This window comes from Thalassophryne amazonica, chromosome 6, assembly GCF_902500255.1.
Source record: "Thalassophryne amazonica chromosome 6, fThaAma1.1, whole genome shotgun sequence".
NCBI lineage: Eukaryota > Metazoa > Chordata > Actinopteri > Batrachoidiformes > Batrachoididae > Thalassophryne > Thalassophryne amazonica.
Genome location: NC_047108.1, coordinates 4,955 through 22,013, shown reverse-complemented (window position 1 = coordinate 22,013; position 17,059 = coordinate 4,955). Strand labels below are relative to the sequence as shown.

General features: G+C 47.9%; 1 long non-coding RNA gene across 1 annotated transcript; it reads left to right on the top strand.

Moving 5' to 3' along the window:
• Positions 1 to 3,717: 3,717 nt before the first annotated feature.
• LOC117511749 lies at positions 3,718 to 12,086 on the top strand. Its single transcript, XR_004561068.1, has 2 exons — positions 3,718 to 4,158; positions 11,585 to 12,086. It is a non-coding gene; the product is annotated as an uncharacterized LOC117511749 (long non-coding RNA).
• The last annotated feature ends 4,973 nt before the right edge of the window (positions 12,087 to 17,059 follow it).

The following is a 17,059-nucleotide window of genomic DNA, read 5'->3' as shown; positions in this document are numbered from 1 at the left end:
CATTCCGGCGACCAACGGAATATCTGTCCAGACACTCCCTGAAGGCTTCTTCGTCTTTTCTCCTGTTCTATCAGGCGTTCTGTATGTTTCTTAACTGTTGAGGTTGTTCCTCTCACAGTTCCTAAGGGCAATGTTGGCCACTCTGGATCAAAGCTTGTGAGGAGCTGGTCCGGGCTTTTATCTTCTTGACCATTTACTCCAGAATTAAGACCTCCTGGGGATGTTGGTTCATCCTCACTGTCCTCTGGCTTGTTTTCCTCATCACTTTGCTCAGAGTTGACCTGGGAATCTGTCTTGCCCTCATCTTCAGTGTTGAGGATCTGACTTCCATCCTTATCATCTATCATAGGATATTGTTCCTTAAGCATTCTTCCTAACCCTTTTAGTCGTTCTGCCATGGACTTAAATTCGGCATATACGGATGCTGCTTTTGCTTTAACATCAACCAGGACTGTCTCTGCTCCCAACAACCCAGCTGTCATTTTTACTACAGGGTCATAACTTTTCTCAGGACTTATTAAAGTGGTGATTTGTCCTCTTTGCCACCCTTCTTCGAGAATTCTGCACCACCACTCAAGCCAATATCTGATCCCCGCCTTTTCTTTTGGGGCTGGTGGGCTTGCTAATACGGCCAGAATCTGCCCCTCTTTATGCTGACCTGGATAATACACCCCTACTCTGTGTAGTGTATCTGCCATAGCTTCTTTGAAACTTTCTTCATCAGGTTCTACACTTTGATCTCTGACATAATTTTGAACTGTTTCTGCCCAAAAATCATATCCTCGTCCATACAATACTACTCTGTGTGGTTGAATATTCACTTCTTTTCCCCGTCTGGTTCGGATCCAGGGGTTGCAACAGGTCCTGACTCTTTTTCAGCCATATTTTTACTGCTTGTTTTACACTAACCTTACTGTTTCGTAATGATTATCTTCTCTTTATTCTCTTGGTTGCTGAGATTGTCGATTCCACCACTGTCGTCTCCTTAACTTCAGCTATGGTCCTTGTCGTCTCGAGTCGTCTGCCTCTCAAAGCCTCTCTTGGCGCCTTGAGTCAGGGATGAGTGACAAACTGCTTGGCTATTCAGCGCTAATTCCGAGGGTTAACTCCAAATCAGCTGCTCCTTTTCTCGCTTCTCCCCTCAGGAACCTCACGGGTTGATGATCCTACTCTCTCTTGTAGATCACCATTTTGCACGGTATACTCTCATACCTGCTCTTCTTTTTGACGATCCGATCCAGCAGGCTCCCTCGTCTGCTTCCCTTCCTCGTCGTTTCGTGACGATCCAGCAGGCTATCTCCGTCTGCTTCTCGTCCCAGTTTAGACGATCCAGTAGTGACACGTCTACTTCTCGTCCCAGTTTAGACGATCCAGTAGTGACACGTCTACTTCTCGTCCCAGTTCAGACGATCCAGCAGTGACACGTCTGCTTCTCGTCCTTGATCCCAGCTCGCTGGGATGCTTACTCCTGTTGTCTTTACGTCGTCCTTCTGGTGGTCGCCTCCAAATTTTCACCTCTCTGGAAAACAGATGTGTTTCAAGCCGTTACTGGACCTATACAGGCCATCAGCCGACACTCTCCACAACACTGTCTCCCTTGGTGATCTACTCAGGGGCTTTCCACCTTTCCAATGGCAAAAGACTCTCCTTTGGCCAGGATTCTTCCTCGGACCCAACTACACTTCGTCAGGTCCCTGTTCAGGCGCCACGTGGCAGATCCCGCTTCATATATATAAGACCAGCTCTCCGTCTCTGGGGTCCGACCTTCATGTCTCCGCGGGTATTACCCGGCGGGGCTGCACAAAGGCTGTTTAAGCTGGTGGCGAGGAGATTCGTCTAGCCGCTCACTGCCTCCATCCGGACGTCCACCCCGCTGACGCTGATCTCGCACCCCGGTCGAATAGCCTCCTCTGGAACCAGGATACGAGCCGGCCACGCCCGTTAACGGCAGCTCTCCTCTTATGGATCAGGGCTCTTGGAATGTTGCTAGATTTTAAATTTAGTGACTCATACAGCGAGTCCCCAGGATGCGTTAATTTCGTTAAAAACCAGACTAACCTTTTAGAGCACTTTTTGATGTTATACACCCAAAAAACTTTAACTTTTACACCTTAAGAAGAATCAATAAATCCAATGTCCGAGCCTTAACACTTTAACTGCATGCTTGGAAATTTATTGCAGGTTTTGCAAGTGCAGACAACATAATCAAAATCGGTTATATGATAATAATTTCACAACAGTAATTCAAATATAATCAGAATAATGATTGGCAGAGATTTTTGTTTTTGATTCAATAATGCTATCTGATCTTACTCTGACTGGACTGGATTAACTTCTCAACAAATTTCCTAGGAGTGAGGGAAGGAGGTTTTTTGATGTTAAAATCCCCAGTTCGATGAACTTGGTCTCCTCTTCATCAGCTTTTAGTTGTTAGCTGACCACGATCCTTGTGATATTGTAATCCTTCAGGAAATAATCCACATAAGAGTTTATATCCTTCAGGAAATAAATCCACATAAGAGTTTATTCCTTCTTCAATCAACCAAAAGTTGATCTAATCCATTCTGGAAAGATGTGATGCTCCATGAGAGAGAAAACGTTGAAACTTCCCCACTCAGACTTAAGGCCAGTGATTATTCTCCAATGCTCTGCTACTCCATGACTGGACGGCCTGAGTGGGAGTTGAAAACTCTCTCAAATAATCTCTTATGTCTCCAATCCTCTCGCTCCTCGATTCCAATTGCAGCTCACAAGATGGTCAAGTCTTGTGATCTCCTCGTAGCAGCGGAGAAGTGACAACAGCACCTCTCCCTGGAAGAATAACCCCGTTTCCTGTTGTTGTACAGTTTTTATACGAAAACTCTTGCTGTTGCGGGGGTGATCTTGGTAACCATGGGGATGATGATGAGTCCAAACCTCCTCCCTTACTCCCTTCTTTTACTGAAAGCCATCTGGAGAACATTTCCTGACTGACGATAAATGATGTTCCGATTGTCAGTAAATCCATTGCGCAAGTTTCCTATTTTTCTGTTTAACACATCTTTTCCGAGAAACACATCTTTTCTAAATCATGTTACATCAATCACATTTAATCATATTCAATCATTTCATTTCAACTCTTTTCCACATAAAAGCAATTCATATGATCATATACAACATTTCATTCATTATTATTCATTTCATATCTTATTACTTCTTAATGTTCTACAGTTGTTTTTCTTATCAGCTCTTCTGGCCTCGCTTGCGACATCATCAACTTCCTTTTTTGTCTCTGCCTCTGCACAAAAACAACTTTTTCTCAGTTCCTCTTTCTAACTGCCAGAAAAACAACTCATATAATCATTCATTTCACTTATTTGCAAAACACATTCTTCTAATCAACTTTTACTTCTTATCACATTAATTATTCATTTAATCATTTTTATGTTAGAATCATTCTCAGATTTTACTTTTAACACATTAATATTTCATTTGATCATACTTTGTCATTTTAAAATCATCTTAGACATATTCCATCGTCTTCACCACTGAGTTCATCCCGTGGGCCTCTCCATCTGTAATGGAAAAGTCCGGTATGACCTCAGTCACTCCAGGAAAGTACCAAACACTGTTCAGTTTATTCCAACAACGTGTGTATTAATCCAATGGCACGTATTATATTCCAAGATGAAAACAAGCTGAAAGCAAGCTTAAAGTCATCTTTCTTGACACGGGACATAAACAGAGTAGAATAGAATTAGAATCGAGTAGAATAGAACAGCGGGACATAAACAGAGCAGAATAGAATTAGGATCGAGTAGAAGAGAACGGCGGGACGTAAACAGAGCAGAATAGAATTAGGATAGAGTAGAATAGAACAGCGGGACATAAACAGAGCAGAATAGAATTAGAATAGAGTAGAAAAGAACAGCGGGACATAAACAGAGCAGAATAGAAAATCGAGTAGAAGAGAACAGCGGGGCATAAACAGAGCAGAATAGAATTTGGATCGAGTAGAAGTGAACAGCGAGACATAAACAGAGATGAATAGAATTAGAATCGAGTAGAATAGAACACTGGGACATAAACAGAGCAGAACAGAATTAGAATCGAGTAGAAAAGAACAGCGGGACATAAACAGAGCAGAACAGAATTAGAATCGAGTAGAAAAGAACAGCTGTGCCATACCAAGATGCTGATTAGACACCATGATTAGTGCACAGGTGTGCCTTAGACTGCCCACAATAAAAGGCCACTCTCAAAGGTGCAGTTTTGTTTTATTGGGGGGGATACCAGTCAGTATCTGGTGTGACCACCATTTGCCTCATGCAGTGCAACACATCTCCTTCGCATAGAGTTGATCAGGTTGTCAATTGTCGCCTGTGGAATGTTGGTCCACTCCTCTTCAATGGCTGTGCGAAGCTGCTGCATATTGGCAGGAACTGGTACACGGTGTCGTATACGCAGGTCCAGAGCATCCCAAACATGCTCAATGGGTGACATGTCCGGTGAGTATGCCGGCCATGCAAGAACTGGGACATTTTCAGCTTCCAAGAATTGTGTACAGATCCTTGCAACATGGGGCCGTGCATTATCCTTCTGCAACATGAGGTGATGTTCTTGGATGTATGGCACAACAATGGGCCTCAGGATCTCGTCACGGTATCTCTGTGCATTCAAAATGCCATCAATAAAATGCACCTGTGTTCTTCGTCCATAACAGACGCCTGCCCATACCATAACCCCACCGCCACCATGGGCCACTCGATCCACAACATTGACATCAGAAAACCGCTCACCCACACGACACCACACACGCTGTCTGCCATCTGCCCTGAACAGTGTGAACCGGGATTCATCCATAAAGAGAACACTGTTGTGTGTGGGCCGCCAGAAGAGGTGGTACTGCTGGCCCACCACCAGTGGGCGCCCTGCCTGAAGTGCGGGCTTCAGGCACGAGAGGGCGCTGCCGCCATGGACACAGCCTGGGGTGACAGCTGTCACTCATTACCTCTTGACAGCTGTCACCCATCTACTCAACGTCCTCTCACTCCACTTCGTTGCCGAGATATCATACTTCATTGGAGGTAATATCCTCAGCCGTTTTTGTGATTGCAATATTTGTATATTGTGAGTGTTTGCAGGAGTACCAGTACCTCCGTCGGTGAAAGCTGTGAGAGCGCTGAAGGCACTCTTTTCCCCTGAGGAATCTACAGTACTCTGCAATTTTTGAGTGAGAGGTGGAGGTGGCATTCCCACCACTGTTGTTACTGGGTGTACACACACCCACACTTGACTGTCTTTGTTCTTCGCCAGCAGTACCAGATCCGACAGTCGGGGACGGTGATCACCTGGGAATTCGGGACTTGGCGGCTCCAGTATTCACCAGGTTCTGTGGCTGCGGAAATCGTGTGGTTCCGGCTCTTCTCAGGACAGACGTCTTCTATCCTCGAGCTTGCCCACAAGTTAACCTTTGTGATTTGACTGTAATTATATTCTGAGATTGTCTGTATGTTCGTTGTGCACATTTCACAACATTAAATTGTTACCTTTTTGGCTCATCTATTGGCCGTGTCACTACACTTTCACAACAGGATATCTCGGCCAGTGTCATGGACTCGGAGGGGCGTCACCCGGCTGTTGAACAACCAATGGGAGAGCAGGGAGCGCAGGCGTCTGCAGGAGGCGTGATTGGTGAGCTGCAGCACATTCTCACCGCCTTTACGGCTCGGTTAGCTCAGATGACCGAGCAAAACATCCTCCTGAACCGCAGGGTGGAGGCTGTCTCCGCACAGATGGCGGCGAGCGCTCAGGGCACTGCTGCAGCTCCTCCTCCTTCTGACCCTGTGCAGGATATGAACGTTCCAGTGGTGGTTCAACAACCCCTCCCACCATCCCCTGAAGCATACATAAGCCCTCCTGAGCTGTACGGAGGTTGTGTGGAGACGTGCGCGGACTTTCTCATGCAGTGTTCGCTCGTCTTCGCACAACGTCCCGTCATGTACGCGTCAGATGCTAGTAAAATAGCTTATGTGATTGCTCTGCTTCGGGGTAAGGCACGCGCCTGGGCTACGGCGCTCTGGGAACAGAGCTCACGGTTGTTATCAGCATACACTGGGTTTGTGGGGGAGTTCAGAACAGTGTTTGATCACCCTAACAGAGGAGAGACCGCTTCAACTGTGCTGCTGTCAATGAGACAGGGACGCGAGAGCGCAGCTGCTTATGCAGTCAACTTCCGCATCGCGGCTGCGAGGTCCGGCTGGAATAACGTTGCGCTCCGCGCCGCCTTCATAAACGGACTGTCGTTGGTTCTGAAGGAGCTGCTGGTAGCTAAGGAGGAACCACGGGATTTAGATGGGCTTATCGATCTCGTTATACGGTTAGACAATCGGTTGGAGGAACGCCGTCGGGAGCGAGGCGAAGGACGTGACCAGATACGTGCCGCCCCTCTCCCTTCCGGGTTCGAAAAGGGGCCGCCCTCCCCACGCTCCACAGCCGCAGCGCTCTGTGGAGCAACAGCTCCCCCTGCTGACGTTGTTAGGGAAATGAGCAGGCGGATCTGCGGGGAGTGTTTTCTCTGCAGCTCAAAGGAGCACATACAGAAAAACTGCCCCAAACGGCCAAAACGACAACACTCACCCTTAGAGACTGGGCTAAGGGGGGGTCAAAACATTCAAGTGAGACACACACAGATTGCCACACGACTCCCAGTCACAACCCTGAGCGGGGATTTAACCCTTCAAGCCCCAGCACTGGTGGACACGGGGTCAGAAGGGAATCTGCTAGACAGCAGATGGGCAAGGGAGGTAGGGCTCCCTCTGGTGGCGCTTCCTTTGCCAGTGCAGGTGCGGGCACTAGATGGCACCTTCCTCCCTTTAATCACACACAAGACACAACTAGTAACTCTGGTGGTGTCTGGAAACCATCGGGAGGAGATTGAGTTTTTTGTAACTCCTTCTACCTCCCGCGTGATTTTGGGCTTCCCATGGATGTTGAAGCACAATCCCCGTATTGATTGGCCGTCTGGGGTGGTGGTTCAGTGGAGCGAAACCTGCCATCGGGTGTGTTTAGGATCCTCGGTTCCTCCCGGTTTACAGGCTAAGGAGGAGGTCAAAGTCCCTCCCAATCTGACGGCAGTGCCGGTTGAGTACCACGATCTTGCTGACGTCTTCAGCAAGGATCTGGCACTCACCCTTCCCCCGCACCGTCCGTACGATTGTGATGACGGACTCCGTCCATGCATTGATTACAGGGGGCTGAATGAGATTACGGTTCGCAACCGATACCCATTGCCATTGTTGGATTCCGTGTTCACCCCCCTGCATGGAGCCAAAATCTTTACTAAGCTGGATCTTAGAAATGCGTATCACCTGGTTCGGATCCGGTAGGGAGACAAATGGAAGACGGCATTTAACACCCCGTTAGGTCACTTTGAGTACCTGGTCATGCCGTTCGGCCTCACCAACGCCGCCGCGACGTTCCAAGCCTTGGTTAACAACGTCTTGCGGGACTTCCTGCACCGATTCATCTTCGTATATCTGGACGATATTCTCATCTTTTCTCCGGATCCTGAGACCCATGTCCAGCATGTACATCAGGTCCTGCAGCAGTTATTAGAGAACCGACTGTTTGTGAAGGGCGAGAAGTGCGAGTTTCACCGCACGTCTTTGTCCTTCCTGGGGTTTATCATCTCCTCTAACTCCGTCGCCCCTGATCCGGCCAAGGTTGCGGCGGTGAGAGATTGGCCCCAACCAACAAGCCGTAGGAAGCTGCAACAGTTCCTCGGCTTTGCTAATTTCTATAGAAGGTTCATTAAGGGCTACAGTCAGGTAGTTAGCCCCCTGACAGCCCTAACCTCTCCAAAAGTCCCCTTCACCTGGTCGGATCGGTGCGAAGCCGCGTTCAAGGAGTTGAAACGATGGTTCTCTACTGCGCCAGTTTTGGTGCAGCCCGACCCTAGCCACCAGTTCGTGGTTGAAGTGGACGCCTCTGACTCAGGGATAGGAGCTGTGCTATCCCAGAGCGGAGAGACCGATAAGGTTCTTCACCCGTGTGCCTACTTTTCACGCAGGTTGACCCCGGCTGAACGGAACTATGACGTCGGCAATCGAGAACTCCTTGCGGTGAAAGAGGCTCTTGAGGAGTGGAGACACCTGTTGGAGGGAGCGTCTGTGCCATTCACGGTTTTCACTGACCATCGGAACCTGGAGTATATCAGGACCGCCAAGCGGCTGAACCCCAGGCAAGCCCGCTGGTCACTGTTCTTCGGACGTTTTGACTTCCGGATCACCTATCGCCCCGGGACCAAGAACCAGAGATCGGATGCCTTGTCCTGGGTACACGAAGACGAAGTCAAAACAGTGCTGTCGGATCCACCGGTACCCATCATTCCGGAGTCCACTATCATGGCCACCCTCACCTGGGACGTGGAGAAGACCGTCCGGGAGGCCCTGGCATGGAGCCCGGACCCCGGAACCGGTCCGAAGAACCGTCAGTACGTCCCACCAGAGGCCAGAGCTGCAGTCTTGGACTTCTGTCACGGTTCCAAGCTCTCCTGTCATCCAGGGGTGCGAAGGACCGTGGCAGTTGTCCGGCAGCGCTTCTGGTGGGCGTCTATGGAGGCCGACGTCCGGGAATATATCCAGGCCTGCACCACCTGTGCCTGGGGCAAGGCAGTACATAAGAAGGCCCAAGGACTCCTCCAGCCGCTGCCGGTGCCTCATCGCCCCTGGTCCCACATCGGCCTGGATTTCGTCATGGGCCTCCCGCCGTCCCAGGGCAACACCACCATCTTCACGATAGTGGACCGATTCTCCAAGGCGGCCCACTTCGTGGCCCTCCCGAAGCTCCCAACAGCCCAGGATACAGCGGACCTCCTGGTCCACCACGTCGTCCGTCTGCATGGGATACCCTCCGACATCGTCTCTGATCGTGGTCCCCAGTTCTCCTCACACGTCTGGAGGAGCTTCTGCAGGGAAGTGGGGGCCACCGTGAGCCTCTCGTCCGGGTACCATCCACAGACGAACGGACAGGCAGAGCGGGCCAACCAGGAACTGGAACAGACCCTCCGCTGCGTCACATCCGCGCACCCGACGGCCTGGAGTAACCATCTGGCCTGCATCGAGTATGCGCATAACAGCCAGGTGTCTTCTGCCACCGGCCTCTCTCCATTTGAGGTGTGTTTGGGGTATCAGCCCCCGTTGTTTCCCGTGGTGGAGGGAGAGGTCGGTGTGCCCTCGGTCCAGGCCCACCTGCGGAAGTGCCGTCGGGTGTGGCGCTCCGCCCGTTCTGCCTTGTTGACCGCCATGCAGACCGCCGGCGATCCCCGGCCCCTGCTTACCAGCCCGGGCAGGAGGTGTGGCTTTCCACGAAGGACATCCCCCTCCAGGTGGACTCCCCGAAACTTCAGGACAGGTACATTGGCCCCTTCAGGATCCTCAGTGAAGCCGGGAGTTGGAGCTTCACTGCGGATCCATCCGGTTTTCCACGTGTCCCACATCAAACCTCACCACACCTCACCCCTCTGTGCTCCCGGACCGGCGCCGCCTCCTGCTCGGATCATCGACGGGGAGCCGGCTTGGACGGTGCGCCGGCTCCTGGACGTCCGTCGGATGGGCCGGGGGTTCCAGTACTTGGTGGACTGGGAGGGGTATGGACCCGAAGAACGCTCCTGGGTGAAGAGGAGCTTCATCCTGGATCCGGCCCTCCTGGCCGACTTCTACCGTCGACACCCCAACAATCCGGGTCGGGCGCCCGTTGAGGGGGGGGTCCTGTTGTGTGTGGGCCGCCAGAAGAGGAGGTACTGCTGGCCCACCACCAGTGGGCGCCCTGCCTGAAGTGCGGGCTTCAGGCACGAGAGGGCGCTGCCGCCATGGACACAGCCTGGGGTGACAGCTGTCACTCATTACCTCTTGACAGCTGTCACCCATCTACTCAACGTCCTCTCACTCCATAAAGACCAGACGTCATCTCCACCTCGTTGCCGAGATATCATACTTCATTGGAGGTAATATCCTCAGCCGTTTTTGTGATTGCAATATTTGTATATTGTGAGTGTTTGCAGGAGTACCAGTACCTCCGTCCTTGAAAGCTGTGAGAGCGCTGAAGGCACTCTTTTCCCCTGAGGAATCTACAGTACTCTGCAATTTTTGAGTGAGAGGTGGAGGTGGCATTCCCACCGCTGTTGTTACTGGGTGTACACACACCCACACTTGACTGTCTTTGTTCTTCGCCAGCAGTACCAGATCCGACAGTCGGGGACGGTGATCACCTGGGAATTCGGGACTTGGCGGCTCCAGTATTCACCAGGTTCTGTGGCTGCGGAAATCGTGTGGTTCCGGCTCTTCTCAGGACAGACGTCTTCTATCCTCGAGCCTGCCCACACGTCACCTTTGTGATTTGACTGTAATTATATTCTGAGATTGTCTGTATGTTCGTTGTGCACATTTCACAACATTAAATTGTTACCTTTTTGGCTCATCTATTGGCCGGTCATTTGCGCCCCCTGTTGTGGGTCCGTGTCACTACACTTTCACAACAAACACCTCTCCAACGTGCCAAACGCCAGCAAATGTGAGCATTTGCCCACTCAAGTCAGTTACGACGACGAACTGGAGTCAGGTCGAGACCCCGATGAGGACGACGAGCAAGCAGATGAGCTTCCCTGAGACGGTTTCTGACAGTTTGTGCAGAAATTCTTTTGTTTGGTTATGCAAACCGATTGTTTCAGCAGCTGCCCGAGTGGCTGGTCTCAGACGATCTTGTCGGTGAACATGCTGGATGTGGAGGTCCTGGGCTGGTGTGGTTACACGTGGTCTGCGGTTGAGAGGTTGGTTGGATGTACTGCCAAATTCTCTGAAACGCATTTGGAGATGGCTTATGGTAGAGAAATGAACATTCAATACACGAGCAACAGCTCTGGTTGACATTCCTGCTGTCAGCATGCCAATTGCACGCTCCCTCAAATCTTGCGACATCTGTGGCATTGTGCTGTGTGATAAAACTGCACCTTTCAGAGTGGCCTTTTATTGTGGGCAGTCTAAGGCACACCTGTGCATTAACCATGGTGTCTAATCAGCATCTTGATATGGCACACCTGTGAGGTGGGATGGATTATCTCAGCAAAGGAGAAGTGCTCACTATCACAGATTTAGACTGGTTTGTGAACAATATTTGAGGGAAATGGTGATATTGTGTATGTGGAAAACGTTTTAGATCTTTGAGTTCATCTCATACAAAATGGGAGCAAAACCAAAAGTGTTGCGTTTATATTTTTGTTGAGTGTACAATAGAATACAAGAGAACAGCGGGACATAAACAGAGCAGAATAGAATTAGGATCGAGTAGAAGAGAACAGCGGGACATAAACAGAGAACAGAATTAGAATCGAGTAGAATAGAACAGCGGGACATAAACAGAGCAGAATAGAATTAGGATCAAGCAGAAGAGAACAGCGGGACATAAAAAGAGCAGAATAGAATTAGAATCGAGTAGAAGAGAACAGAGGGGCATAAACAGAGCAGAATAGAATTAAAATCGAGTAAAATAGAACAGTGGGACGTAAACAGAGCAGAATAGAATTAGAATCAAGTAGAAGAGAACAGAGGGGCATAAACAGAGCAGAATAGAATTAGAATCGAGTAGAAGAGAACAGAGGGGCATAAACAGAGCAGAATAGAATTAGAATCGAGTAGAAGAGAACAGCGGGACATAAACAGAGCAGAATAGAATTAGGATCGAGTAGAAGAGAACAGAGGGGCATAAACAGAGCAGAACAGAATTAGAATCGAGTAGAAGAGAACAGAGGGGCATAAACAGAGCAGAATAGAATTAGAATCTAGTAGAATAGAACAGCGGGACGTAAACAGAGCAGAATAGAATTAGAATCGAGTTGAAGAGAACAGAGGGGCATAAACAGAGCAGAATAGAATTAGGATCGAGTAGAAGAGAACAGAGGGGCATAAACAGAGCAGAACAGAATTAGAATCGAGTAGAAGAGAACAGAGGGGCATAAACAGAGCAGAATAGAATTAGAATCGAGTAGAATAGAACAGCGGGATGTAAACAGAGCAGAATAGAATTAGAATCGAGTAGAAGAGAACAGAGGGGCGTAAACAGAGCAGAATAGAATTAGAATCGAGTAGAAGAGAACAGAGGGGCATAAACAGAGCAGAATAGAATTAGAATCGAGTAGAAGAGAACAGAGGGGCATAAACAGAGCAGAATAGAATTAGAATCGAGTAGAAGAGAACAGCGGGACATAAACAGAGCAGAGTAGAATTAGGATTGAGTAGAAGAGAACAGAGGGGCATAAACCGAGCAGAACAGAATTAGAATCGAGTAGAAGAGAACAGAGGGGCATAAACAGAGCAGAATAGAATTAGAATCGAGTTGAAGAGAACAGAGGGGCATAAACAGAGCAGAATAGAATTTGGATCGAGTAGAAGAGAACAGAGGGGCATAAACAGAGCAGAATAGAATTAGAATCGAGTAGAAGACAACAGAGGGGCATAAACAGAGCAGAATACAATTAGAATCTAGTAGAATATAACAGCGGGACATAAACAGAGCAGAATAGAATTAGAATCGAGTTGAAGAGAACAGAGGGGCATAAACAGAGCAGAATAGAATTAGAATTGAGTAGAAGAGAACAGAGGGTGTCAGATCCCGTTATTTTTTAGATACACGGCACACGCTCACCCTCCGATGAGCTCAGCTTGATTAACTTGATTTCCTCTTCATCAGCTATTAGTCGTTAGCTGACCACGATCCTTGTGTGATGTTGTAATCCTTCAGGAAATCAATCCACATAAGAGTTTATTCCTTCTTCAATCAACAAAAAGTTGATCTAATCCATTCTGGTATGCTGTGATGTTCCTTGAGAGAGAAAACGTTGAACATTCCTCCCTCAGACTTAAGGCCAGTGATTATTCTCCAATGCTCTGCTACTCCGTGACTGGACGGCCTGAGTGGGAGTTGAAAACTCTCTCAAATGATCTCTTATGGCTCCAATCCTCTCACTCCACGATTCCAATTGCTGCTCACAAGATGGTCAAGTCTTGTGATCTCCTCGTAGCAGGGGAGAAGTGGCAACAGCACCTCTCCCTGGAAGAATAACCCCGTTTCCTGGTGTTTCACAGTTTATATATGTGCTGGACCCTTGTTGTCTTGAAATGATCTTGGTTACCATGGGGACGCTGGTGACTCAAAACCTCCTCCCTTCTCCTTTACTTACTGGAAGTCATCTGCGGCCCCTTGCCAGTAACTTATTTCTCAGGTTCCTCTTTTCTGTTAACACTTCAGCTTTTCTGAGAATTCATTCTTTTAAATCATTTCTTTAGAATCACATCAATCATATTCAATCATTTCATTACAACTCTCTTTCACATAAAACAATTCATATGATCATATACAAACATTTTCATTCCTTATTATTCTTTTCATATTTTACCACATCTTAATCATTTGATCAGTTGTTTATCATCAGCTTTTCTTGCCTCGTTGCAACATCACTTCCTCTTTTCCTCTGACTCTGCACTCTTTATGAAAAACAACTCATATAATCATTCATTTCACTTATTTGTAGCATACTTTTTCTAATCAACTCTTAATTTTATCACATTAATACTTCATTTGATCATACTTGTCATGTTAGAATCATTCTTAGACATATTCCATCGTCTTCACCACTGAGTTCATTCTGTGGGCCTCCCCATTTGTAATGGAAAAGTCCGGTATGACCTCACTTACTCCGGGAAAGTACCAAACACTGTCCAGTTTAATCCAACAGCATGTATATTAATCCCATGGCACGTACTATATTCCAAGATGAAAACAAGCTGAAAGCAAGCTTAAAGTCATCTTTCCTGACACCCCCTCCATGACTTGAAGCTCTGCCGATCTCTCTATACCTCCATAAAAACATCCTCGTCGTCGTCGACAGGGTGAAGGGTGAGCACTTCTTTTTCATCCACCATCGGAGACAGAACAGGAGGAGCTGGAGTTGAACGACACTCATCCAGCACCACGTACTCCTCTCCGCCCACCTGTAGATTGCTGTCGCCATCAGAAGGCTGCTCTTCCAGTAGCGATGATTGTGATGGTAATCCCGATGGAGACGGAGTTGCCTCATATTCCTGAGATGATAATCTGTCAGGGAACGATGGTGCGCATGGTGAAGTGGGGGTGACGGGTGTATAACACGGTGTAACTGATGTAGATGGCCGTGGTGATGTATCCTTCAGTTGAGGTGAAGCTTCAGCGTGAATATCCTCAGGCTCGGGCTGTTGAAGGTGTTCGTCCAGGAACACCTGCGTGAGGGCCTCCAAACACCAGTTCATATCCTCGGTCTGCACTCCAACCTCCGCAGTGCGCTGTGGAGATGAACGTGGAGCTGGTGGTAATGAAGGACCAATGGCCACGATCCGGCCATCGGCAAGATGAGCTGTGGAGAATCTTATTCCCGTAGGGTACATCCACATTTTGGTAAACACGGGGCAATACATATATCCCTCTGGAGACACTACAGTGTCAGCTCATATTTGATCAACCAAAAGGGAATGCCAAATCATGTTTGCCTCGACCTCAATTTTTAGGTATGTTGCTGTTGGTACCTGGGGCAAAAAAGAAGTATCCTTCCGTCCCACTATTCCCCCGTGCCACTTGAACAGGGAAGTTGTTGCCATAACACGTCGGGCACCACAGAGTCGGTGTTATCTCCCAGAAGTAGAGCGCTTGTTCCAGGGTGGCTTGACAATGAATACATCTTATATCCCCCTATAGTGTAAGAGGAAACATTAGTCTTTTAACTATTATATTGCAAGCAAGCAAAAGAGTTCGTCGGGATTATTCAGATGCACGCCAGTGCCGCCTCATGATCACCGTAGGAGAGTGGGACTGTGATGACGTTACCATTCCCGCTGTAGCTGAAGCAGCTGCACACGGGAAGCAAGCATCTAAGGTTGTAAACCATAACAGCAGGAGTAGTTGACTAACCATGGACAGCCAGTATAAAGCTGATAATATTCCCCATCCTAAGGCCCAAATTATGATAAGTCCAACTTTGTAGAGCCAGGGTTTCTTGCGTTGTACGGCTCCAGTTAACATAGCTATGTACGCCAATAGGGTCAGGGCCATCACAGCTTCGCACACAATGTCAGCTATCACTGCCGGGGCGTAAAAGATTGCTGTCATATCTATCACCATCCAAATTGTAATTGATGTGTACTGCCATATTCCCCAACAGTCAAACTGGAGAGTAAAGCGACCGAGGACGTGAGTGATGAATAAAGACAACCCTAAATCACTCTGACCGTAGTGCAGATTGATGATCGCCAATTTGACACATCCATGTAGTAGCGTTACTATTCGCAGTGGTTGTCGTAAGTCCCAACAGCCGACACAGCAGTATAGCAGCCATATTAACAGTAGTGCAATAAACTCCACTCTACTCACTTTGAAGATGGTGTCATTTATGCCGCCTGTATTGTTGGACATTGTGCTCTCTTATTCTTTTTACTTATCTCCTTATGTTTGTACACTGTTATGTAGATGCTTCTTCTTACTTCACTCCCCCAAGGCAGAATGAACAGGGCGTGTCTCGGCGTCGGGCTTTGTAGGCTCCATCGCTCCTCCCCTAACGGAGGAGGGGCTCCATATCACTGCGTTGTGTGCTCCTCCCACACAATCAATCAATCAATCAATCAACTTTTTTCTTGTATAGCGCCAAATCACAACAAACAGTTGCCCCAAGGCGCTCAAGCGCAGGGCGGCTGCGAAACTTCCTTTTAACAAAACATATCCAATTACTGCAGCAATAATAAGTCCTATTATGATTAACAGATAGGGCCAAAGATATCCAAACAAATGTCCAATCCAACCAGTCACTACTTCGAGACCTTCTTTAATGACCTCTCCGGTCTCTGCAGCGAAAGTGGTGATGATTCCTCCAGCGATTATTTGCGTTCATTCCCACCAAGAACATTCATGCCGACCTCTTCCTTTTCCACAGCTCAACCAATGTTCTGCAGGCAATTCACATGTACCATTATTGTAAATCCGATTGGGTCCCAACCATTCGTAACCGACAATTTCTTGTCCTTCACATAGACTTTTCTTGAAGGCATATCCTTCCTCAAGCATTATCAAAGCATCACCAACAAATGGCACTATGTGGCCTAGGACCTGCTTCCTTTTCGACATTCCATGTCCCAGGACAGCCTTGGCACATCCAACGTTGGGTGGAAAAGCTCTTATCCATTTGCCTGCACTGTTCTTCTCCCAAACTGTTTGATGGCCGTAAGTGTCATACTCGTCGTCATAGTAAGCGTCACAATATTCTTCCCAGCCAGGAACATTTCTACAATTTTGACGGGCAAGGCTTATCACGCATGTGGTATTAAGTCTATTACAAATCATTTTCCAGGGTCGTGGCGTAACATAAGGGTTTGGTCTCCAGAGTACACTGGACCAAGTAGCTCTGTCTCTGGAGTAAACCGTGGTGATGTATTGATATTTAACCCAATAATTATCACTTTGATCTAAACAGGGGAATACCCAATCTTCAACTTCATATTTCTCCATTCCCCACCAGGTGACGTCCTTACTACGCCTAACTCCATCCTGCCATGCTTGAAGGGTCCCCTTAATGGTTGGAATCTGTAACAACTTTGTACAGTTATATACCCATCTTAGCCAATTCCCTGTCTTAATTTGGTCTATGGGACATCGGGGGGATTTACCAGAACCTTCAGCCAAATTATTATGGTATTCTGTCTCATGTAAGCTTCCATAGATTTTATTCGCCACGCATTGATCGATTTTGCTAAAATCTTCCTGAGGTACTGACCTTAGCTCATCAGGCTTTGGTAGTTTTTGCACATAGAATTTTGCTTTATGTGGACCCCACAAACTATGCCCAGTCCACGTGTATCCCCTTGGAAAATTCCCCTCAAAATGTATCAGTGGAATGCTCCAGACCCACGGAAAAGTGTCGTTAAGCCATTCATCATGTTTTGCCTCCTGTTTTTGTTTCCAAGTAATCCTGTCTATCAAATCGATAACTGGTGCAAGCACCATGTAA